This window comes from Myodes glareolus, chromosome 7 (genome assembly GCF_982192425.1).
Source record: "Myodes glareolus chromosome 7, mMyoGla1.1, whole genome shotgun sequence".
Classification (NCBI taxonomy): Eukaryota; Metazoa; Chordata; class Mammalia; order Rodentia; family Cricetidae; genus Myodes; species Myodes glareolus.
Window position 1 is genome coordinate 59,778,965 of NC_142032.1, and position 26,397 is coordinate 59,805,361.

A 26,397-nucleotide genomic window follows, 5' to 3' on the forward strand; every position below is an offset into this window, starting at 1 on the left:
TGGGTTAAATAAATGCATTTTGCATTATGGTATGGCCATGAGCCCAAATGGGGGCCAGGGAGGGGAAAGTGGTGGTCTGAGTGAGAAACAGCTTTCAGAGATTTGGGCATCTGAACACTTGGTTCCCAGTTGGTGTCACTACTTGGGGAGGTTTAGACGGCGCGGCCTGGCTAGAGGAAGTATGTTACTGGGGTGAGCTTTGAGACTATACAGCCTCAACCCACTTCCACTTTGCTTTGTGCTTACTATTAAAGATGTTAGCTCCTAGCACCCCACTCTTGCTGTCATGCCAGCTGCTGGCTGCCATGTTTCCTGCCATGACGGACTCTTAACTCTTTGACACAGTTAGCCGACATAAACTCTTCCACAGTTGCTTTTGGTTATGCACTTAGCCATGAAAAGTAACTAATTCTGACATGGCCATACCCGAAATGGAGGAATGCTGACCTTGTGCCCCCCTCACTGTGTTCTTCATCCTTTCTCCTCTCTCTCCCGGCAGCCACGAGGGACTGAAATGCTCTCCCTGATTGGCAAAAACAAAGACAAAAGCAAAAATCCAAAAAAACCAAACTTTGCCTGGATTCTGCCCCAACCTTCACGTATTACACAATCCAAGTGTAATATGTCATGGTGCCTAGGGAAGGGCTGGGCAAAGACATATGCACCATTCAATACAGGGACTCCTCACCAAGACCAGCTTCCAAAGAGGACAGTCAGAAAAACTCAGGTGTCTCCTGACTACAACAGGGACAGAGGAATCAAAAGTCTTTGCAGTCTCCCAGGCTATATAAGGGCCTAATAAAGCAAGTTTAGCTTGCAATGGGGCTTGCTCCTCCCTGATCTACTCATCTTGCCACCCTGAACTTTCATGGGGTTTTAAGGCCTGAACCTGCAATTCTGGTCTGTTACCACCAGGGGGAGATGTACATGCACGTGCAACATGTCACACCAGCAAGAAGGCTCCCTCCCACAAGCCTTCAGGAAGCCCCTTGGAGTTACTAATTTAGAGTAAAATAAGCTGTTCTAAATTGCAGATCTAGTTACCCCCAGGAAGCAAATATATGCTTGCACACAGTCACGGGCCCAACGAGGGCGAATAAACCAAGCTCCACGACATTCTGCTGTTCGGTGACAAACAGGACCATACTGTCCTTCACACTGAATTCTGGTCTCCCATCTGAACGCTCCTTAGAGGGTAGAGTTGTGTGTGCGAGCAGTGAACAGACACAGTTGGAGGAGGCTTCCCACTCAGTGCTCACTTCTTACCCGAGGTCTTTCGCAAATTCTGCCCATATTGTTGACACTACTGACCGTCTACTGTGGACTGACATCTCAGGCCTCATCTGCCAAAGCCCACTATGGAAACAATGCATCTAAGGAATCTTGGCAGTGGGTATCTCTTTTCCTTCATGTCCTCCCTCTGTGCTTCTAGCTCTGACTAGATATATTCACATCAACATTTTAACAAGACCAGCATCCACGCTTCCTCTCAACTGTGCGATAATCCACCCATACTTAAACCATATTCTCTGATTTGATTACTTTGTCATTTCCTGTAAGTTTTTCCCATCCTGGAGCAAAATAATTTTGTTTTTTTCATTGGTTCAATTTTCTATGTACTTAACAGTCATTCAAATCCAAACACTTCCCTAATTCAGTGAATCCCTTTTCATGATTTACAGAACCACAGGGTTTTAAATTGGTCGGGAAGAACTGTCTTCTGGGGTCTTCCTGTGGGTCTGTTTTTGACACCAGGTCTCACAATGTAGCTCTGGCTGGCCTGGAACTCACTATACAGCTTGGGCTGAGCTTGAACTATGGGTGATCCTCCTGCTTCTTTAGTGCTAGAGTTCCAAGTATGTGCTACTGGTCTCTCTTGAGGACTTCTGATTGATACTACATAGTCAAGGCTCAGTGTTCTCCAGGCCAGCCCGAGGACCCCCCCCACCATCCCTGGACCTCCTCTGACACTCATGTTGAAAGCCTTGACCCTCAGACTCTGGGTGTGTGAGCAGCTTACTTGGTTGAAAACCCTCCCCTTTCTTGAGTGATGTTTCCTAATATAGCAATTTGGAGATGATTTTTGACATACTGACCTTTGACCCTCAAACTTAATCAACAGCTTAGCTGGCTATAAAACTTGAAGATGGAGGGTAAGGTAAAGTAAGCCCCTGATTCTGATTCTTCTTCAAGGGACAACTGTGAGGCCTGGACAACACAACCTCCACCCAGAACCAGGCCGGAAGAGAAGGCTGTGCTGGAGTGTGAGCAAGGCAGGCTCGGGATGGGAGCTGGGAGTGGTGGGGTGTGGGTCACTGCAACTCTGATGGGGAACTGCAACTGCCCAGGTTGGAAAATCAGAGAGCAGAGTTCAGGGTGGCCATGGGTACCAAAATATGGCAGAGGCCCGGCAAGGAGGGGTAAACTTTCCCCAGCTCTCAGGTTGACTGTATGAACTGTGTGTGTATTGGAGACTCAGAGCCACCACCCGGAAAGGCTGGAAGAACCCAGATTTAATTGTGAGCTGCGACCACTACAAGCCACACAGAGTGGGACATCAGAGTTAATCATGCTGGCACTGAAAATGCAAACGTTCACCCAGGAACGGTAAGAGAGTTCAGAGTCGCCACCCAACTGTCACAGCAGTCAGGGCACAATTCAAACCTGCTCCAGGAATACAGGCGACCCAGCATTGGGACTGTCACACTGGGTGTTAGCATACTTAGTACAACGCTTCACCGGGTGGGCTTGACAGAAGACAAGAAATGGGTCAGAAGAGAGACAGTGAAGAGTCCAAAGATTACAGATTTAAAAAATGAACTTAAGAATGCTCAGGGCATCAGCCAATGGCTTAACACAAAGGCAATGCAGGGTTCTGATGCAGGAAATGAGAACCATAGAAGAATTAGAACACACACACACACACACACACACACACACACACACACACAGCTAAAAATGTTTAGTGAAGGATGTAAACCTTCAAGATTCAAGAAATGTTGTGAGCAGAGCCGGGCAGTGTTGGCACACACCTTTGATCCCAGCACTTGGGAGGCAGAGGCAGGAGGATCTCTGTGAGTTCGAGGCCAGCCTGGTTACAGAGTGAGTTCCAGGACAGCCAAGGCGACACAGAGAAACCCTGTCTTGAAGAACTAAAAGGAAAAAGAAATGCTGTGAGTCTTAAACTCTGAAGCAAGCCCAGGCACAGTATAGCTTGCCCACTGGACGCAGAAGGCAATGCGGACCCACCAAACCAGAGAAGAGGATGCTTCAAACGACTTCATGTCAGAAACCCTACAGGCCAGAAGTCGGGGCCAATGTCTCCAACACCCAAAGGACTGATTCTGTTGAAGGCATCAACAGAGAATGCAGGCTGACTGAGGAACGGAGTCAGCTGCTGTCCACAGAGCTATGTGTCGCCGTGGGGGCTACAACTGTACAGCTTAAGACACAGGACAATCAGCAGGAAGGAAGGCAGCTGTGCCCACGCAGTTCCCAGGCACAGAACCGGAACCCAAAATATAGAAGTTTGATGTCACATGTGTACTACCAACTCCAAGTAGACCCTGAACACTGAGGAGTGCCTGCGACCTGAGAGCCGCCACGGCCAGAATATAGAGAGGGACAGCTAAAGCCCACGGGCACCAAAACAAGGCTCCAGGAACAGGTAAGTCAAACTATGGCAGGAAGGGGAGGCAAGATGAAAAAGCAGAGAAGCAGAAAGCAAACCCACAGATCCAGACGAAATGCCAGTGATGACATTAAATGTTAGTGGGATAAAACTTCAATTAACAAGCAGATCTAGCCAGGCATGGCGGCATACACCTTTAATACCAGCACTCAGGAAGCAGAGACAGGCAGATCTTTATGAGTTCCAGGCCTGTCACAAAAAAACAAAAACAACAACAACAACAAAAAAAACCAAAAAAAGCAGATATAAAATGGATTAAAAAATAAAAAAGATAGATCTAAAATGCTATTCATAGGCTTTGTTTGAAAAAGGACGTACTTTTAAGTCTGTATGTGGGGAGGCCATGTACATGCATTGACTACAGATTCCAGGAGAGGGCGCTGCAACCTCTGGAGCAGGAGATAATTGCCCAACATGGGTACTAGAAACCCGGCTTAGATCCTTCGGAAGAGCAGCAAGTGCTTATAAACCCTCAGCTGTATCTCCAGCCAGTTCATGTTCTTTCAATACAGAGACCCTAAGGAGTTAAAAGGAAGTGGGAAACACAGAGTAAGGGTGGAGGCTCTGTAAGTATCCACAAAACAGCCCCCACCAAGCAGAAACGCTGTGTGCAGCTGTTCTGAACATGTCAAATATGGTGTTACAACGTGACCCAGAAACTCTACAACAAGAAATATTAAAAGTAGCTGTATACACACGAAGCCCATGTACAGCAGTTCCTGGGGGGTGGGAGGGTCATGGATGGGAGATTGCTTCTTGGGGCAACATCTTGTTTTACAATCTTATTGTGCTAATGGTTGTACAACTGCAAATTAAAATTCAGTGGGTTGTTACACTTTAAAGGGTCAAGGTTTATGTTGCATGAATTCTACCTCAAAATTCTGTCAGTAAGGCAGGAAAGATGGCTCAAGGTTAAAAGCACTGCCTGCTCTGGCAGAGGACCTGGGTTTGGTTCCAGCACCCACATGGTAACTCACAACCATCTGTAACTTCACTTCGGGGGATCCGATGCTCTCTTCTGGCCTCCCTGGCATGCATGTGGTGCACAGATACACATGCAGACAAAACACCCACACAAGTAAAATAAAATATCTCTTAAAACAAAGGGAAGCATTACGGGAAGTAAAGACGGAAGGTGTCAAGGCAGTGATGAACATGTGTCTGCTAACAAGGCCTCCACACGTGTGAACTTTTGCACAGATACTGAGCTCAGCAACTCACAGCTTTAGAAATGCCCACACCTGAACACCAATCCTCTCCTAAAGCTGAAACCAAAAACCAGCGTAAGGGAGGAAGGGTTTATTTCAGCTGTGGTTCCGGGGTGCAGTCCACCATGGCAGGGAAGGCATGCCTGCAGGGGTGTGAGGCAGCTGGTCACATCGCAGCCACAGTCAGGAAGCAGAGAGAGACGAATACAGGCGCTCAGCTCTCTCCTTTCTAATCAGTCTGGGACCCCAGTCCATGGGATGGTGCCCCCCAACTGAGACCGGACTGCCTGCCCCAGTTAACTCAGACTAGACAATCCCTTAAAGATGTGCCACAGGCTTGTCTCCTGGGTGGCTCCAGGTCAAGTTGACAATATTAGCCATCTCATGTACCTACATCAAAACTGACAAGACAATACAAGTCAATTAAGATGACAAGGAATCTTCAGAATTCGGAAGGCTGGCTTCCATTTAGTTCAGATGTGAGGCCTGCTCTGGGGGGACTGAAGGATCTGACTCTCTCTCTCTCTGTCTCTCTCTCTCTCTCTCTGTCTCTCTCTGTCTCTCTCTCTCTCTGTCTGTCTCTCTCTCTCTCTCTCTCTCTGTGTGTGTGTGTGTGTACATGCAGAGGCCAGAGGACAATCCCTGGTGTCATGCCGTAGGAGCGACCACTTATTTTTTGAGATGGGGTCTTTCATTGACTTGGAACTCACCAAGCAGGTTGGACTGGCTGGTCAGCCAACCCCAGGAACCTGCCCAGCTCCATCTCCCCAGTGCTGGGGTTAGAATCATTCACCACCTCATTCAGCATCCCCCCATCCCCCAACATGGGCTCATGTTGTAGCCTTAGCTGGTCTTGAACTCACAGAGATTGGCCTGCCTCTGCCTGGGGAGTTCTGGGATTAAAGGCGTGCGCCACCATACCCATTCAGTGTCTTTTGATGTGGGTTCTGAGGACCAGACTCAGCTTCCTGTGCTAGCCAAGCAAGCGCATCTCTGCATCTCTGGTTGAGCCATCTCCCGTGACCTCCTCTTGAGCCCCTTTCTTCCGCCCCGAGCTTCCCGGGTGTGTCTGGTGTGTCTCGTGTGACTGCTTTCTCCCCTTGTTTGTCAGAGCACTCCAGCTGTTCCGACGTCGTCTTCCTGCACTTTAGAAATTATCCCCTTCCTGCTTCTTTGCACAGGGTAGGCCTGGGTGCCTCCTTCCTTTCCCCTCCATCTCCCATCATTTCCTCTGTTCTCAGAGGTTCTCTCCAATGTCATCTTTCAGTCCATCTATCAAAACACATCTGCTATCGTATTTTGTAAAAATTTCTAGAACTCTTATTTTGTTCTCTGAATGTTCCCTTTCAGAAGGGCGTTTTGTTCTTACTTCAAGGAGGCGGCATCGTCTTTGATCTCACTGAGCACACGAATCATAGATTTGTTTAATAGCCTTCTCTCTGCACGGCATCCCCTCCCATCTTTTCCATGGCATGTTTTTAATTCTTTATTAACCTTATTTATTTCGTGAGTGTCTATGTGAGTGGGTGTGCCACAATGCACCTTGTGGAGAGGTCAGAGGGCAACTTGTAGGAGTTGGTTCTCTCCTTCCACACTGTGGATCGTGGGGATGGAGCTCGAGTCGTCAGGCGTGGCAACCAGCATCTTTACCCACTGAGCCACCTCACCAGCCCCTCCTTTTGGGGGTATTTTGTTTTGGGCTCTGTCTTTGATATTAATTTTTCCCAAAAATGCCTGCAGCCCCCTGTAGGCATCTCATATTCAGGAGGGGCTTTTAACAGGGTCACTTGTAGCCTGACCCACTGTTGATGAATACCGTAAAACTGATTCAAAATTTACATGGTAATGCTAAAGATCAAATTAGCAAACGTGACACAGGAGCGGGACAGAGCCAGGAGCTGAGGTGACTGGCTTTTGAGATGTGCTATCCAGCAGCTGGACTCAGGACAGCAAGAGAGCAGTGGGAGAACCGACAGCAGGTCAGCACAGCGTAACAGAGCCCAGAATAGACCCCGCAGCCGGCCGACGGGTCTTTTGATAAAGGATCTCAGGCAATGCCATGGGGAAAGGACAGGCTTTCCCACAAAGCCGACCGAACAATTGGACACCCACGTGCAGAAAGTGAACATCGATATAGACCTTAAACCTTTAGAAATTAACCCAAAATGGATCACAGTTCTAAATATAACCCTCCAGGCTATAAAACTCCCGGAAGATAATGCTGGGGAAAATCTAGGTGACCTAGAGTCTCTAAATGCAACATCAAAATCAGGATCTAGGTAGAAGTCATGGACATGGTGGGTTACATCAAGCAGAAGGTTTGCACCAAGAGAGACCCACTGTTAAGAATAAAAATGCCCATCAACTGGGGAAGGGAAATCTGTGCAAAATATACATCAGATTAATGTTGGCGTTTAAAACACCAAAGAACTCTTTGACAGTAAGGAAGCAGACAATTGGATTAAAAATGAGCAAGTGATCTGCTCAGGTAACCATAGTAAAGACTGACATGGGGCAAACAAGCAGGCAGACAGGCTCCATGCATGTATGGCAAGAAGTGTGTCAAGGAGGAAGGGTCATTTTGGCTCCTGAGTGGAGGGGATGCAGTCCAGTATGTGGGGAAGGCAAGACGGCAGGAGGGGCGAGACGTGCTTGTAGGCCTGTGACATTGTTCGTTTACATGTCTGCAGACCAGAAAGCAGACCAGGAAGCAGAGCAGGGAGCTGGACAGGAAGCTGGAGAGGAAGCAGGACAGGAGGCAGCACAGGAAGCAAGACAGGAAACAGAGCAGGGCGGTTGCCCTCAAGGCCCACCAACCAACCATCTTCTGCTTGGCTCCATGAACTCAAAACGTCCATTCAAAACGTCCACGCTGTTCTAGTTTTTTTTTTTTTCTGTTACTGTGATAAAACACTGTCCAAAAGCAACTTGAAGAGGAAGGGGTTTATTTGGCTTATACCTCCAGGTCATAGTTCAGCATTTGTTGGAAGCCAGGGAAGGAAACTGGAGGCAGGAACCGTGGAGGATGCTGCTTGCTAGCTTGCTTACTCTCAGGTCTAAGCTCAGTTGATTTTCTTATACAGCCTGGGACCATAAGCCTAGGGAATGGTATTGCCCACAATAGTGAAGGCCCTTCTATATCAATTAATAATTGAGACGAAACCTTACAGACAAGCCCACAGGTCAATCTAATCCAGGCGATTCCTCAACTGACTTTAGGCTGTACCAAGTTGACAAAGGTAACCAGGACTCACATTCTCCAAACAGCACCACCAACCAGGAACCAAATGCATACGGGGTCATTTCTCATCTGGACCTTGACAACGTATTCCTGGGAAGTTGCAGAGTCACAAGATGCAACTTGTCACAAGAAGACAACCCCATGCAAACGCTGCACCCTGAGAAGTGCAGTCCCATTCCTGTGCTCGGTCCAGGCCCTCTGGGGATATCCTAGCCATTTCTTTTTTTTTTAAAATGCAATAGCTTTATTAATTCTTTAAGAATTTTATCCAATGCATTTGACTGTGCTCACCTCCACTCTTCTCATAAGGCCCCCAGATCCAGCCCTCACCACCTCCCACCCCTTCCCAACTTCATGGTTTCTTTTTAAAAAATCTAAAATTTGTTATTTATAACCCACGGAGTCTAATCTGTGCTGTCTGTACACACCTATGTGTGACACCGTCCACTGGTGTGTGACCACCTACCAGCGTAACGCCCTTAAAGAAAACCGATTCTCCCTTTCTCCAGAAGCCATCGATTCTCCATAACTCTTCAGCTGGGGGTGGGGGCTTGCAGCCCCCCAATCTGGCAATTTCTTACATAACTGAACATATTCTTGTTGCATAACCCAGCCATCCAGTTTCTTGGTATTTACCCAAAGAAGCTGAAAACTCAGGTCCACATAAACACATGCCTATGGATATTTCTAGAAATGTTAGCTTTAATTGCTAAGACTCAGATGCAATTATGATGCTCTGCGGTAGGCCAGTGGATGAACAAATTCTTGGTGGTATTGCTACACAAACATTATTCATTGACCAAAAAAAAGAGCCACATAAATGGGGGAATCTTAATTGTACATCACTTAGTGAAAAAGGTGCACATTGAATCCAAGTTCAATACACCAGGAAAGCTACAGGGACAGCACACTGACCCTCAGCGGTTCTAGGATGTGGGAGAGCAGATGGAGCCCACTGGTCTTTCTGTGCGGCGAAACCATCTGTGTGGGACTAATAGCCGACAACCGACTTCACACACACACATCTCAGAACCCATAGGATGGACAGCACAGAGAGGGTGTTCAGTCACCAATGGGCACATCATCAGCCACCACAGAGGAAGATGAGGGGGGCAGCTGTCACATAACAAACAGGTCACAAGGGAAGGGGGGGCCTTTCACTTTAGACTCAATCTTTTAAACTTTACATTTTAAGAGTATGTGTGTGAAGGTTGGAGGGCAGCCCGCAGCTCTTCTTCTACTGTGAGGGATGGGACTCTGGTCAGTCTTGGCAGCAAGCACCTTTGCCCACGGAGACATCTCCCTGGCCCTCACTTTTCCACCTATGAATTAAAACTAATTACAAACTAAAGTGTCTGGAGAGGTATGTGCATGGGAGTACAGCTGCCCACGGGGGCCAGAATACCTGGGCAGATACCCAGGAGCTGGAGCTAGGGGCTGTTGGGAGCCACCTGATGTGGGTGCTGGGAACTGAACCACAAAGCCAACTCTCCAGTCCCATTTGGGAGAGAAACTTCCTGGGAAAGCAAGACGGCTCAGTGGATAAAGGTGTTTGCCTGCCAAGTCTGATGACCTGAGTTCAGATCCTAGGACTCACATGGTCAAAGGAGAGAGCTAACTCCGGCAAGTTGTCTTCCAATCTTTACAAGAATCTCTCTCTCTCTCTCTCTCTCTCTCTCACATACACACACACACACACACACACACACACACACACACACACACACACACACACACACACACACAGTGGTATGTGTTTGTCCTGTAACAAATAAAGCTTGCCTGAAGATCAGAGTGCAGAGTTAGTCATAGAGGTCAGGCAGTGGTGGCGCACACTTTTAATCCCAGCACTCAGGAGACAGAAGCAGCTGGATCTCTGTGAGTTCAAGGCCACCCGGGGCTACACAAGATCGATTCAGTCTAACAGAGAAACCGAGCTCACAGAAAGGTGATCCCAGCATTTGGGATCACAGGCCTTTAATCCCAGCACTAGGGAGGTGGAGACAGGAGTGATATGGCTGGGTGGAGAGAGGAATGTAAGGCAGGAGGAGACAGGAGCTCAGTGCAGTCTGAGAATTCCTATGGACAGGACCGCCCCTTTGGTCTGAGCATTGGTAGAGGTGAGAACTCTAGTGGCTGCCGCTCTGCTTCTCTGATCCTTCAGTTTGCACCCTGATACCTGATTCCGAGGGTTTTTTTTTTATCAGTACCAATTAGAATTTGTGCTACACACACACACACACACACACACACACACACACACACACACACACACAGAGCGCATACATATACTTACATGCACACAGAATGAGGAGGACCAGGGTTTGACTCCCAGCACCCATGTAATTGGCTCACCACATGTAACTCTAATTCCATGGGATCAGATACCTTCTTCTAGTCCCAAAGGCTCCAGACATATACAGAGAGACAAACACACAGATGCATAAATGAAAACTAAGTGGGGGCCGGGGATCGTGAGGAGCGTGAAGAGGGAGCGTGAGGAGCGAGCATGAGGAGCGTGAGGAGCACTCCTTAACTCCGACCCATCTATGGCCCTAGCAAAGAGAAGCCCAGGCTGATGCGGTATTCCTTCTCTTCACTTCTCATTTCAGGTTCGGGGCCTAGCTCCTCCCAGAGATGTCTCTTTACAAGATGGTTGTTTATCAGCACCTGGTGAGTTTGCATCCACTGTTCTTAAACAAGCCTGCTTCAGACTAGCCTTAGGCTGCTAGCAACACAGAGGAGACAGCTGAGGGCGTTTCCACGTGCTCCCACCTCCTCCCTGTTCTGAGTCTTGCAGGAGCGTGGTGTTTTGTTGCAATTCATGAGCTAGTATGTACACAAGCTTATTCACCAAGGCCATGGAGCGCTGTCTACCAGGACCCTCCTGTTCAGAACAGGGGAACAAACCATGAAAGCTGGGGTGGGTTCTCTCTCTCTCTCTCTCTCTCTCTCTCTCTCTCTCTCTCTCTCTCTCCTTTTATACAAGTCTCATGTAGCTCAGGCTGCCCTCAAACTTGCTAAATATCCAAGGATGTATTTGAACCTCTGATGCTCTTGCCTTGCACCAACCCCACCCCAGGCAATGTTAGACTAAAACACCTTCTGGGAATTCTTTTTGTTAAAAAGGAGAAAGGAGATGTGAGGCTATAACTTGTAGTGAATTTGCCTAGCATGCATGGTGCCCTAGGTTCAATCCCCAGTACTTCATAAACCAGACATGGTGATACACGCCAGTCATTTCAACACTTGTGGAGGCCGGAGGATTAGGAGTTCAATGTCATCCTTGGCTATGTAGCCAATTTCAAGCCAGCCTGCGCTACAGAAGACCCTATCTTAAACAAACAAACAAAATACAGCAAAAAACTAGGCATGGTGGTGTACTCTCATCTCAGCACTTGGGAAGCAGAGGCAGGTGGCTCTCTGTGAGTTTGGGGCCAATGTGATCTAGATAGCAAGTTCCAGGCCATGTGGGGCTATACAGTGAGACCTCATCTCAAAACAACAGCAGCAGCAACAACAGACAAGAGAAGGAAGCAGGTGCTTGTGCAGAAGCAGGGATGTATTCCCTCACGACCTGGGAGAGGGCAACAGGCCAGCCACACCTTTCTTGCCTTGCCTTTCCCATGTCACAATATGGCCTGGAGTCAGGAGCACAGCCTGCACAGAGATGGGCCTCTGCCGACTGCAGCCACATTCAAGCCCCCCCCCCGCCCACCAGTGGATCTGGTGGAGATTTCAGTTCTTTGCTGTCATAAACAGCCAAAGAGAACAGCTATGTGCACGTTCAGTTTCCCCATCCTCTTGCTGCCTCCCTGATGGGCACTGGAGTGGAGAGCGGATGAAGGCCTGAGTAGATGTGTGTTGTTGACATGGGCATTGCCATGTCAAGGACCCCAGTGCCTCAGAACCATCGGAATGGCAAAGCCTTCCCCGGATCAGGCTCCGGGAATTGGCAAAGCCTTCCTCTGGTTTGTGTACAGATGCTGACAGTGTATGCAAACCCCAGCATCACAGCTTATTCCTCCTACCTGAGCCTGCCCCTACAGCGATCTCTCACCAAAACTAGCTGACCCTCCTTCTGTGCTGCACAGAATAAACATGCAGGGTTTCTGGGTTTCACAGTAGGTGCCTTCCATCAGAGCAGGCATGGCCCACAGAATCCCAGCGTTTTCTACACGTGTATCTATTGTTTCTTCAGGGTCTGCCATTTCTCGTTCGTGAATTCCAGGACCAAGACGTGCAGGATGAGACACAATGGTTTTGGGGGGTGGGGCACGCTAGTGCTACCGTTCCTAGTTCCTAGAATCTGCCAGTCCTCAGCTTCTAGGCAGCAGGCTGTTTCCTCCCAATGTCTGGGACCTGGGCCTGCCGAGCTGACCTTCTGCCCACCTGGCAGTCCCTTCTCCACCTGCTCCCAGGAAGTGGCCCAGCATCTGGTTTCCTGGGACTGTTTAGTTCACTCGCCATGGGACTTCCAGAGTCGAGTGCAGGCCATCTGCTTTTGCATCCCAGGCCTCCTTAAAAATGGTTCCCCGCTGCCTGAAGGGATTCCATTAGACCGGTCTGGATGCATGGCTTTAAGTTGTCAGCTCTTACCATTCTTCTCAATAACATACCACCCCCAACTTGTTTATTTTAGGAAAGATACAGAATTCCAAAGGTACAGGAAGGCACTAACTGGGCAATGTCCTCGAGAGTGATGGCCCAGGGGTCTCTACTCTCTCCAGCCACTGTGAAGTTTTGAGATTAGTTTTAAACACTCAGCAGTTCCCCTTCTGATTTATTGAAACCTAATGGTATTCCCTCTATTGATATGAAATCTCTCTGAGAACCTCCATGTAACACTTCAAATCCCACGAAGGTCTCCAAGATCCTCCATGGGAAATGTTTAGGCTGCTTTCTCAGTCACAGCCCTGGGCCCTGCCCGGCATCAGAGGATGGCTGGGTATAGGTTGCTCAGAAATGTTCTCTAAAAGCTGTCCCCTGCCTGGCCTGCCATCCATCCATCATCCCCCAGCCATTGTGGAAAGCACAAAGAATGTAGGACACCCCCACCCCCACTCCACCATCCTGGGGGTGGGGCAGACTCAGGAGTTTCTACCAGAGAGCCAGGAACCCCTTAACAGCTGTTGCCTTGGGTCCAGAATGCCCCCAGAACAATAATTCCTCTCTTAGCAACCACTGTTGCCCCTAGAAATGTGCTGCTGGGGGCTGTGGCCATCCATCTCACCTAATACCTCCCTCCGGTACCCCTTTAAGTGGCTTTTCCCACATGCTGACAGACTGCGCTGGAGCAGCGCCTGCTTTGTTGAACTTGAGCTGCCTTCGTCCCTGGTTGCTGTTGTTGCCACCATTAGCATCATCAACGTTTTATTATTGTAGTACTGCGGAAGGAACCCAGGGCCCTGCACCCGCTAGGCGAGAGCTGTACCACTGAACTACACCCCAGCCTCTTTTTCACTTTTTATTTTGAGATAAGGTCTCACTAAGTTACCTTGGTTCTCCTTGACCTCACTCTAGAGTCCAGGTCAGCCTTGAACTTGTAATCCTCTTGCCGACCTCTCTTGGGTAGCTGGTATGACAGGCCTGCCTGAATCACCAGGTCTGGCTCATCCTTGGTTATTCCTTCCTCCCACTGGTCGTACCCTCCCCTTTGCTAAGCCTTTTCATATTCTCTGAGCCGCCTAGCTGGGGATGAACTGTGTGTGGATCAGGACCCTGATGGGTCTTCCAGCCTCCCTGGGTGAAGATCTGGCATCTCAGTTCAAAGCAGTGGAAGCATGTCTAACAAGGATGGTGTTGCACAGTCAGGATGACATCACTCTACAGCATTCTTCATTGGCCAAAGTGAGCCCTTCCCCCCACTCAGCAAAGTGCTGGTTCGAGGTCCCAGGCACAGCTGTACAGGCGGAATGCTATGGGGACCTGACTAGTCCTTCAACATAGAGGCAGCATGAGATGAAGGTCTAGAGTGGGCCGTCCACAGCAGCCTGCTCAGCTGTCTTCAGAATCAGGTCACATCTGCTGCTGTGCATTTACAGCCCTTGGTGGGTAGGGGGTGGTGTCCCCTGATTAGCGTCACTGGTCACATCTGCTGCTGTGCATTTACAGCCCTCGGTGGGTAGGGGGTGGTGTCCCCTGATTAGCCTCACTGGACAAGACCTCACACTGGTCCACCACATGGATGACATTGTGGTCAGTGATTTCATGGGGCTGTGTCATTAGTCCCCATAGCTACCCTAGTGATGGGGTAGTGGTTGTTCCCATTCCGCAAACAAGGGGTTGAAGGTAACACAGAAGATGTGGGCCATTCTTCTTCAGTCTGGAGAGCGGGGCAGAGGAAGTCCTACAGTCTGGGACACGTGTAAGGACAGACACAGATGCATCATGGAGAACCACAAGCCCAGTTTAGAGGATGCTAAGGACTTCAGGGAGGGGCAAGGATAATTCTAAATTCACAACAGCAGCAGCCCTGCCCCGATGAGGTGTATTTACTAGAGAATGTGGCTACAGCCCTCAGCAGCTGGGGTGCAGCTGTGACCTTGCACTTTGTAAGGGGCAAGCAGCTGGCTCCCACCTGACGGTTAGGGGTCTGCCAGATGCTCCTAGAGCCACACCATGTCTGCCATAGTGCCTCTGCAGCCCTTGGAGAGGTCTGGTCAGTTCCATGGCACAGATGATGTCATGGTCAGCCACGGTGTAAACAGCCAGTAGCAAGTACTCCCATGGCTTTTTACATTTTAGGTGAACCAAAGACTGGGAGGTAAAAACCACTCAGCTGTTGGGCCACCTCTACCTGTACAGAGCTTGCTAGCATGTGAGAGGCCCTGAGTTCCATCCCCCATACCACACAAAGAAACACCTAAGGGTCAGGAAACGTCTTGGAAGAGGGTGCAGAAAGATTGTAGGGGGAGTAGGGGAGGACCAGGATGCCTGCTGTTAGATAGTGTCTCCTAGATAGAACGAGAATGCTGCAACCATTGAAATCTCGACCATGTGGATACCTAAACCAGGCCTGCATAACGACAACCCCAGTGGACACACTAGCTGCACAGGGAAGGCACAGGCCTTATCCCTAGACGAAGAGCCGCAGCAAGGAAAAATTAGCTATGTGCAAGAATGAACCCCCAATAGGTTATCCAGTCCCAAATGGTCAGCCCTACACACACGTACATATGAGCCACACTAAATGGGTACAATAGGAGGGGTTTTGCGTGTAAAACAATAGAGACTGTAGAAGAGGTCATGAAAGGGAGTGGGGGACATGAGAAGTTGGAGGGAGAGAGGGAGGGGTGGAAATGAGGGAGGCACAGTCAGCACTCACAAATGAAATTCTCAAAAAATTAAAGAATAAAAAAAGAACTTCATTGCACAGAACCTGTCAGACCCACAGATGTCTAGGTTTTCCCTCGCAAGGAAGACGGTACATTTCTGTCTCTCCCATGACCTCACACACATACATGTTCCTGTATTTACAGACCTGTCTAGAATGTGGAAGTGATGCAGGCCACACTGGAACATGGCAGAATGATTCGTTTTCATTGTCACCTGACTGGATTTGGAAACACCGGGGAGACACGCCTCTGAGCATGTCCAGGGGCCCTTTCCAGAGTTGACTGAGGAAGGACGACTCACCCTGAGTGTGGGCTGAAATATCCCACGAGCTGGGATCTTTTTCTTTTTTTAAAGATTTATTTTATTTTTATTTTATACATGTGAATGTTTTGCCTGCATGTATGTGCCACATGCCTTCTTCCAGTACCTTCCGTCCCTCTGGGTGGATCTACTTTTCTGACTGAGGACCTACCAAGTTCACAGGTGCCAGATCTGGGGCTGGGCACAGCTTGCTTCACTTGGTCACTTGCTCCATGCTGCTGAGCTGGAGCCCTCGCAGCCTGCGGCAGTCAGTGTCTGTCTTCCCACTTTGCCAGCTCCCTAACCCTAACCTCAACCCTGAGGTTGGCCAGGGAAGCGGGTGTGCCATCACACACCCAGGCTGTGACTCTGGGCCGAGTGCCCCACTCGAGAATACTGGTGTGGGGTTCTGAGCAGTTTCTTCTGTCATGGTCCTCCTCCCTCTGACTCATCTGGCCAGAAGGGCAATGAAACCTTTCCAGATTTTTTACCATCTGTGAGAACCCAGGGTTTGCCAAATGCAAATTTATGTGGTAACAGGTGCTTTCAGAAGCGCGTCAGACTCACAAGGCACAGCTCCCATCAAGTGTGAGCTGAATGGACTTACCGTTGTTGCCAGGTAGGGTCGCACTGTATGGCCGTGCTGGTTGTTCACTGTGCAAGAGTGTGCAGTGTGTGTGTGTGTGTGTGTGTGTGTGTGTGTGTGAGTCTAGCCTGCTCCTGGCTCTATATGCTGTGTACAGCTGCTAGCATGCTTGCACAGAGGGGTGACTTTTCATACTTGCACAGAGATTTCAGATGATTTGAGGCAGGAAGATCTACCCTAAGTCTGGGTGGCGCCTTCTGGTGTCAGCCCAGATGAAAGGACATGGGAGAAGGGAACTTCGCCTTTTCCATGTTTGCCCCCACGCTCACTGACAAGCTCACCTAGCCTGCAGTGGCAGCACTCCTCCACTGATATCAGAACCTACTTCTGGATTCTAACAGCCTGGAGAGCAGAGGCTCTTCAGATGAGGACCACTGAACATCCAGCTTTGAGGACTGAACAACTGTGAGATTCCCAGTCATTGTTAGACCTCTTGGACCATAGCCAGTGAGCCAGCCTAATAAATCTCCTACACATATGCACACACACACACATGCACACAGATGCACCGCCCCCCCACATTGGTTCAGCTCCTTTAGGCCCTGGCTAAGACACACATTCACATCTAAAATGAGTGGGACTCAGCCCAGCAACTGCCCCACAGTGTGGGCTCTCCTTCCAACCAGGCAGCCTTCCTACAGGTACCACTGGAACATGGAGACCACAGGGAGGTCACAGGTTGGTGACTCTGTTCTGGCATGCCATCTCTTCCTATAACTCACAGTTACTTGCAGCTCAGTGTTCAGTGACTCCAGGAGCACACTCCCAAGAGCATTCTAGAAAGTGTGCGCGCGCATGCGCATGTGTGTATGTAGGGACGTGGTCTGGGGATGTTACTATGCACGGGCACCTGGCCCTGACACAACCTCAGCAAGGACACTTCGGACCATGGAGCTATGCTGGACCAGCAGAGATGAGGACAGTCTCGTCCAGGCAGGCCAGGCTACCAGTTTAACAGACGAAAAGGGGTTGGACTGGAGCTGAGTGCTCCCAGAAGAGAACACTGGCTGAGGCCACCCTGGTAGGACTCAGTCAGAGGTCCTCCCAATCCTTCCTCCCTCGTTGTCCACACTGAAGTGGCCAACTGAGAGAAGGCAGGCACGTGGAGTGGATGGTGCTCACAGTAAGGGGCGGTACCTGCAGCAAAGGGAGCCTCCCACAATGCACCTAGCCCTGGTTCATCACCAGTCATCCCTCTCTTGGTCCATCTATTCATCATCTGTCTGTCCATCTCCCCTCCCGCGCCCCCCCTCCCGTTTTCACCTTCTATCTACCTATCCCTCCGCCTGTGGCTCATCTCTTGTCTGTCTGTTAGCTGACCTTGAGGTTGAAGCTAGGACACGTGCTGTGTGGCCCTGCCTTTGAAGGAGGTACTCTTGAGAAAGATGAATAGCCAGGGAGTCCAGGTTAGTCTGCAGTCAGGCTTTGGGGGATCCTAAACTGTTTGGGGAGTGTGGCAAGTACAGGCAATTAGGCTCAGGTAAACAATGGGGGGGGGACAGGGGGTTGGCTAGAAACTCAGGGATATGGTTAGACTAGAGTAGAGGCACAGCCCACCCTCTGCAGGGTCCATATGACCGATTAGCTCACACAGATACCTCATATATGTTTTTGCCTGCTGGAGGCATCAGCCCAAAGGCCCTGCTTCCAACCTCTGCCTGGGACAGGGCAAGCTTCACCTGTGTGTTGGAAGAGCCTATAAAGGCAGGCTAGGCTTGTCATTCTTTGCTTTATTAAAGTTCAAGTGTGCTGGACTGAGCAGAACGGGAGGCTTTGGTCTAAAATAAACCTGAGTTGCGTCAGCCTGCGAACCGGCTCTGGAGGCTGGAGGCGGGTTCTGCAGCAGTGGAGGAGTGGCTGCAAAGCCCAGGGGCTGTCACCACCAGGGTCAAGAGCTGCCCTCAGGAGCTGAGCCACCCACTTCTGAGAACCCAAGGGCAGAATGCTGCCCTGAGCCCCAAACCTATTTGAACCCAGTTGAACACAGCACAAAACCTAATCCTAGGCCCATTTCTATACTTGGTAACCCTGGGAGCTCCCAGTTCTGGGGCCTGCTGGTGCCTTTCATGGTAGTGGGGGCTTAGGCCACAGCAATGGAAGCCTTTTACCAAGGTTACAGGCATGGCCTGATCTGGGCTCCTAGGTACTGTGGTGCTTATAGCTAGAAGGGTCCTAACTGATGGGGTTGGAGGGCTGGTTCCACCCCTTTCCCTTTCTTGGAGCTGCAAGGACCAGAATTCTAGAGTCATGGTTTGAACATGCTTGAAGTTCATCGAAGGAAGAGCTGCCAGGGGGGCACTGGACATCAGGCCTCAGATTCCCTGAGCTTGCAGCCATCTTGTTGGCTGAGTAGAGACGTTCTAAAGGTCTGTGTGATTCCAGAAAAGTGAGAGGCAGATGCAGATCTCTGAGTTACAGTATGGGCTGGCTTCCCTCCAGCCCTCTGCGTGTGTGTGTGTGTGTGTGTGTGTGTGTGTGTGTGTGGTGTAGGTCAGAGGTCTTGTTGGTGTCCCTCAGGAGCAGTTTGTCACTGTTCTGAAACTCGCCAGCTAGACTAGGCTGCCCAGCAAGCCCCAGGAATCCACCTGTCTCCACCTTTGCTGCACTGGGCTTATACACCTGCGCCGCCATGCCCAGCTTTGTACGTCGGTACCGAAGGCTGGATGGACCCGGGTCCTCAAGCTTGCAAACTTGCTGGCAACATCTCCCCAGCTCTCCAGTGGTCCTTGAATGAAGCACGTTCTCTGTGGGCTTCTCACTGGGAGGGCAGTCAGAGACTTCCGTTCTCCAGATTGGTTCCACAGCTGGGAGGTGCAGGGGGCAGGGTCACTCCATGCATCCCATCTGGCCTTAGTCTAGCAAACCTGAGTCAGGAGTCCAGGGGTGAGTCAATGGGGGGGGGCAGTGGACTGTGGATTAGGGATTCTCTTTCTGGACCTGGGGTCTAAATGTGCCCAAGTCAGTTGTCACCCCTGGGTTCCAATGGCCTGTCATGGGCACAACCAACTGGAATCCATATAGAGTCTCCCCTGGGAGTGAACAACACCTACCTAGGTGGTGTCTCCAGTCCATCTCTGTGATGATGTGGCTTTCTGTTGACAGGGACTAGAGGGCCCCTGCCACCCACACTATGACCTGGAGTTTCCATCTCAGCACCAACACAGAGGAGAGACCTCAGCTGACCTCGGCCACCGGGGTTGCCCTCTCTGAGCACCTGCTGGGGTGTCACCACCTGTTGGGGTTTTTGCCTGGAAGGCCCTGGACTAACCCAGAAACCAACAGTGATGTCAGCCCCAGGAGCCAGGACTCTGTGCCAGCCTGGCTGTTTGGAGAGCCTGTGACTGCATGGGAGAGGAAAGGCCAGTGCCCAGTGCCCAGGCTGGCAGGTCCAGGAGGAATGGGAGCGCATGTGCACCTTGTATCCGATCCCCTCATCAGCACTACACAGCTGTGCTGGGGAAGATTATTTTAAGGTGCTGCTTTGGTTTATGCTGCATTTGTTTAACTCTGAGAAGCTGTGTTACTGTGCCTGTCTAAAACGCCCGATGGCCTAATAAAGAGCTGAACGGCCGATAGTGAGGCAGGAGAGAGGAATTGGCAGGGCTGGCAGGCAGAGAGGACAAACAGAAGGAGAAATCTGGGAGAAAAGGATCTGGGAACGAGAGAGGAAGGAGGAGGATTTCAGGGGCCAGCCACCCAGCCACCCTGGCAGATATGGAGCTCGGCTTGTTTCTTGCAAACTTTTCTTAACTTATCCCATCTACCTTTGGTCTCAGGGCTTTTATATTTCTCTTTTTCTGTATACCTTTTCTTTCCTTCTTACTCCATGTCGTGACCTCACTTCTAATTGAACAAATCTCTGCTGCAGTTTAGGCTGTCCCTGGCTAAATCACAGGCCGGTCATGATCAGTGTCGTCTGTAGGCGTCGAGCGGGCAGAGGTAGTGGACTCCCAACTCTGTTTTTCTGGCAACAGCCCCTGCTCAGAAGCTATGGAGGCCACCCCACAAATACCTTAACAGACAAAAAGAAACCTTTCACTTTTGATCAGAGCAGCATGTCTCTCAGGTGCCCAGCCTTACACTGTAACCTTCCTTATGAATCAGACTCCAGGGCTGAGAGATGGCTTAGTAGGAAGAGAGTATACTGCTCCCGTAGAGGACCTGGACTTGCTTCCCAGGGTCTACATCAAGTGGCTCACACCCACTTGTAACTCCAGCTCTAGGGCATTTGATGCCTCTGGCCTCTACTCACATGAAAACACACAGACACACACAGACACACGGACAAACACACACACAGGCACATACACATGGACACACACCCACACAGACACAAACACATGGATACAGAAACATGGACACACACCCACAAAGGCACAAACACATGGATACAGACACATGAACACACACACAGATATACCCACACTCGGACACACACACTCACATATACATGGACACACACAAACATACACATGGACACACACACACACACATGGACACACACAGATACCACATACACACAGACATACATAACCACATAGACACACAAACACATGGACCACACATGGACACACATATATGAACATACCCACACATGGACAAACACACATGAACACACAGAGACAGAGACATACAGACACACACACATGGCCATACCTACACATGGACACACATACACTGACATAGACACAAGGGCTCACACACACACGGATACACACACCGACACACATATACATACACACACACATGAGCACACATGAACACACACCTGGACACAAACACACACAGAGACACATATACACTAAAATAAATCTTGCAAAAAAAGAACCAGATCCTGCTTCCTGCCCTCATATTGGGATTTCCCTGCTCTATGTGGTCCTGGACAACTACCCATCTGCCAGCTGGGCTGGGTCAGGCCCTTATAGGTCCCTGGAAGTGTACCCACTGCTCTTCTGACCTGTGCTGGGTAGCCTAGGCTTTCCCCAGGTTTGGTCTTAGAATGTGGGGTTCATACTTCACTGCTGGCCCTGCGGTCATGCCATCTCTGGAATGTTTTGGGCACAATCTTGATATCTAGTCCTGTGCTCACCAAGGAAGGGCATCTGCTTGCCCAGACACCTGAGCCTTCTCCCAGGCACAGTTCACCAGTTTCTCAGAGCTGTGGACAGAACCGTGTAAGGGAAGAAGGGTTTGTCTGGCTCATAATTTTGAAGGCATCAGTCAATACACGTGGCCTGTGGAGCTCAGGTGCTTTTGAGCTGAAAATCTTGTAAACTTAGCTGGGTGGGGTCTTGTCCTGAGGGAATTCTTCCCTTTTATCCAGGGTACAGCAGGCCTCTCCTTAATGGTGCTCATATTCCTAATGATTACAGTCTCTCTCCTGGCACAAGCCTTGGCTGTAACATTCAGCTTCCCGCTCTTTCTCTTCACTCTGTAGCTTGTGTTTCTTTCCGCCCAATCTGTTTTTTTTTCCCACCATAGACCTGCATAATTGTTATCAGTAACATCCATGTTACAGATTCAACATCATGTTGTTTTGAAATTTCCTCTGCCAAAGAAATTAGTACATTTCCTTAAATGTCAGCCCCAGGCAAGTTCTCAGGACAAGGGCAGGAAGTAGTGCATTCTTTACCCAAACATTACATAAATGATTTCTAGCCCAGTTACTAAAATTCTTCCCCTCGGAAGTCTCTTGAGGCGGTGTGGTGGCTTGCAGCAATACACTTCAGGTTGAGAGAGAGAGAGAGAGAGAGAGAGAGAGAGAGAGAAAGAGAGAGAGAGAGAGGTCTTCCGGCCTCGGTTAATCCTCCCGGGCGATGCCTTCAGCGATCCCCCAGGACTGCTAACCTCTTAGGCACTTCTCCAGCTACCACTCAAGCTGAACTTTCACAGTGAGCTGTCTCACAAGATCGAGCCAGTCAGACGGCTTGGCATTTAAAAGTCTAATCCCTTCCCTGGAAACATCTGGCCACCCTGGTTGCCCATCTTTCCCACGTGGCCTTCAGTGAGTCCCTTGTCAGGCCCGCTTAGCCAGCATGGGTCTCAATCCCACTGTGCTTCTTAGGCACATCCCTCTGCAGACTGCGCAGTTCATCAGCCCTAACCCCACATCTCCATGCAGCGTTGGGCAGTGAACTCAGCTCCGTGCCTTGTGTGGCTTCATTCTAATCCACTTTCTATCTTCCTATCACAAATAGCCCTGTTGGGGGCAGGAACTTGAAATTAAAAAGATATCTTGTTATGTAGCCCAGGCTAGCCTTCAATCCCACCTGAGCCTTCTAAGGGCCAGCATCATGGGCATGAGCCATGGCATCCAGTTCAGGAAGTCTGCTTGGCTTTCTTCTCTGTGCACCCCAGGCTCTCCTTTCAGTCAGCACTTGGGCTGCTCAGAGCCTGGACTGAAGAGCACCTCCCAGCGTTAGCTTGTGTCTCCCAGTCTCGAAGACACACAGACACATTTGGAATAAGAAAATCACCTTCCCAGGTAAGCCCAAAAACAGTCGACTTTCTGTGATGCTTTCCCAAGAAGAAGTGCCCGCTAAAGAGTCTTATGGCTGTGTAACTGGCGTCCCAAACCAAAGATGACACCTCCTCAGCCCCTGCACCATAGTGAAGCCGAACCTGTCACTAGCTCACGCAGCACAGTGTGTGGCACTGGACACGCCTGTCTCCCTACTAGTTGCAAAGAATGCTCTAGAAGACTGAGCTGCAGACAGGATGGCTGGTGGGAGCCTCCTCTGCGCTGGCCTGGCTCCCTAGCACTCTGTACCTTCCTAGTGAAGGAGGGAGGTGGAGGTGCCCAGGGCCCTGGCAAGTGGTGTCCCATAGGCAACAGTCTGAGAGCCCAGTCCATCTTTCCTGTGTGGCTGCCATCTTCCTGGGTGGTGTCTCCCACCTAAGCGCATGCATGCCAGATGTTAGGAGCACCCTCCCTCACTCCTGGGGCTGCCCTGCCTTAGGCAGGGGGACTTTTCTTCTGAGACTATCTCTTCTTGTCCTTTCGCCCACTTCTTTACTCTCAAATGTCTCTCTCTGAAGAGAGCATCTGGAGCTGTGTAGAGGCTGGCCAGCAGCCTGTGCTCTGCTAGGGTCTGTACATCGGCCAGATGTTTCCAGATGTTCAAGAACAGGAGTTGAAGCACCATTACTTCCATCCCTCAAGTCAGGCCTGGCCTCTGGGGCAGTTGGCTGGAGCCAGGGCTGCACTGTTACTTTAGGGTCACAGTCTGCTACGGGTTGAAAGGAATCTCCCAGATGAATGTTTTGGCATGAACCCGAACATGAGCTTCTAGAAAGGTCAAGGTAGGGAGATTGCGAGTTCAAGGCCATCTCAAAACAAAATAAAACAAAACACACCCCTGTAGAAGGCTGCAACCACACTCTCCACCATAGATGGCGCTGCACCGCCAGGTGAGCTAGAAAGCTCACACGTGTTGGTATTTTTCCACTACTCCCAAGGTATCACCTGGGACTGGGAGCAGTTGACCAATCCAAGAATGACACGTCCGAAGCAGGGTCTGTTTCCTTTATAAGGGATGGGTTCCATCTTATCTGGGTCTCCGCCATGTGGCTTATGCTCTAGCTCCCAAGAGACATAAAGCTTTTCTGCAGAAGGATCCTATGTGTACCGCGTGGTTCTTGCTGGCGAGATGGTAGCGCGGGACATGAACCCGAACATGAGCTTCTAGAAAGGTCAAGGTAGGGAGATTGCGAGTTCAAGGCCATCTCAAAACAAAATAAAACAAAACACACCCCCAAACAAAAGAAAACACTCAAAATAACAACCTCAGAAGAGGGCACTCATAGGACTTGAAGCCATGAAGGTGGCCTTGTTGTTGATGGAATTAAGTTGAAGTTGTTCAGGAAGATGATACCACTAGTCTCATTACTGATGATGGTTAGACAACTTTACGGGTGAAGCACCTGACATTACTAGGAGACACAATCTCACAGCAAATTCTCTCTGCCTCTTTAGTTTGCAGTACCCATGGAGGCCAGAAGAGGGCATAAGATCCCCTGGAACTGGTGTTACAAATGGTTGTGAGCTGCCATGTGGGTACCAAAAACCAAGCCTGGGTCCTCTGCAAGGCAATAAACACTCTTAACCTCTGAGCCATCTCTGAAGCCTCATGAGTTGATACTTTCAATCTGTAAGAACTTTTAATTAATTTTTAATTTTATTATGTTGTTCCCAAGCATGGATTCTGTAGATGATGGTATCTTGCTGCAATGTCAGAAAGTTGGGCATGTCTGGTATACTCTCACCCAATTCCACAACCACATTTGCCCCTGTGTGGATGTCCTATGTGGATGGACACATGGCTGGGGATGTAGCTAAGTGGTAGAGTGTTTGCTCAGTATACACAAGACCCTAAATGTCTATCCCTATCACTGAGGGTGGGGAGAGGAAAAATGCCTAGAAATTGGGTTCTGTGAGCCTAGAGGTGCATTCCCATTTGTGGGAGCTGGAGGCCTCCTGTTCCTCGGAGGAGACAGGACATCAACTATCAAGGATGGCCTCAGGGACCTTCTGGCAAAGTGATCTCAGTGCCTTCTGCTGTGTTCTGGCTGTCAAGGCAGCACGGTGAGGCAGGACGTGACCTGCCAACACCACTGGCCAGAGAGCTCTGGTGCCCAGCTTTGTCCCTGAGCCAAGACTCCCTCATCAAAAATCCTCAGGGAGAGAGGGAGCGCTTCAGCTCCTGAGGTCTTCCTAGGAATTCCCTAGGAAGCTATGGCTCTGAGAGGTGGCAGCTGGCCAGTGAGATCTGACACCAGCACACTCAGGCCACAGCACCAGCAGCCTGCCTGTCACTGTCAACATGTGATGGCTCATCTTTAAACGTGACTTGACTCAACCTAGAATCGCCTAGACAGCCTTAAAGCATTGTCTTTATCAGCCTGATTCTCTTGATCATTAACTGATTTGGGAAGACCCAGTCCACGGCGGGCAGCACCGTTGGCTAGGCTGGGCCCTGACGAAGGAGGAGAAGGCAAGTGAGCAAGCAAGCCTGCCTGCTTTGCTTTCCCTCTGTTCTTGACTATAGATGTGATGTGAGCATCTGCTTTATGTCCCTGCCACTGTGACTTCTCTGCTATGACAGACTGACCTGGAGGTGCGAGCCAGACAAACCCTTTCTCCTCCAAGCTGCTTTAAGTCAGTGTATGTATATATATATATATGTATATATATATATGTGTGTGTGTGTGTGTGTGTGTGTGTGTGTGTGTGTGTGTGTGTATATATATATATATATATATATATATACAGAAATAGAAGTGAATCTAGAACACATGACAACTGCCTCTTCAGGCTCCCCACCGCTGCTGCAGCTGGGGCAGCTGAAGAGACACGGAGACACCCCTGTCCATTTCCAGACAGCTCCAGCATAAAGTCAACTAGTGTCTGAGCCATACTCAGGAGGCATGTTCCCCAAGACTGATATGGCAACAGGCCATTAAAAGTATCATCACATTACACTGCAAGCAGCCTTAGGGACGAGGGCATAGGATGGCTTCTGCACTGACTCCCATGCCCAGCTTTAGCTTGGGTTCCCAGGCTCCTTGCTTGGGTGTGGGCTGTCAGGCCTGCCTCTCCCCACATCTCCTTTATCTGAGCCCATCAGTCCTACAGGGTTCTGGGGGGACAGGAACAGGCACAGACACTGAGGGTTTTAGTTCCCTGATGGTCAACAGTTCACATAGGGGCTGTGATCTGTCAGGTCTACCAGTTCCAATTGCAGTGGACAGACTGGAGCTCCTAAGGCACCGAGCTTTAAGTAGACAGACAGGAAACCAAGTGAGTCTGATCTGAAGTCTGATAGGAGGCCAAATGACCCCACGGAACCTTCCCCTCACCAAACCTATGCTGTCCATTTTCCCATCCCACAATGAGGGGGAGCCCAAGATATGTAGTCTGAACAGCTTTGTTGAAAGCGGGTGGGTGATTCAATAATTCCAGCCTTACTGGTGA

The 26,397-nt window shown here is 49.9% G+C and overlaps 1 protein-coding gene and 1 long non-coding RNA gene across 11 annotated transcripts in view; one reads left to right on the top strand and one right to left on the bottom strand.

Moving 5' to 3' along the window:
* Positions 1-26,397, bottom strand: part of Shank2 (SH3 and multiple ankyrin repeat domains 2) — a 439,464-nt gene that overhangs the window by 31,955 nt on the left and 381,112 nt on the right. The window lies entirely within an intron of this gene.
* LOC125415552 (uncharacterized) lies at positions 3,523-15,876 on the top strand. Its single transcript, XR_007236635.3, has 3 exons — positions 3,523-3,667; positions 10,753-10,813; positions 15,622-15,876. It is a non-coding gene; the product is annotated as an uncharacterized LOC125415552 (long non-coding RNA).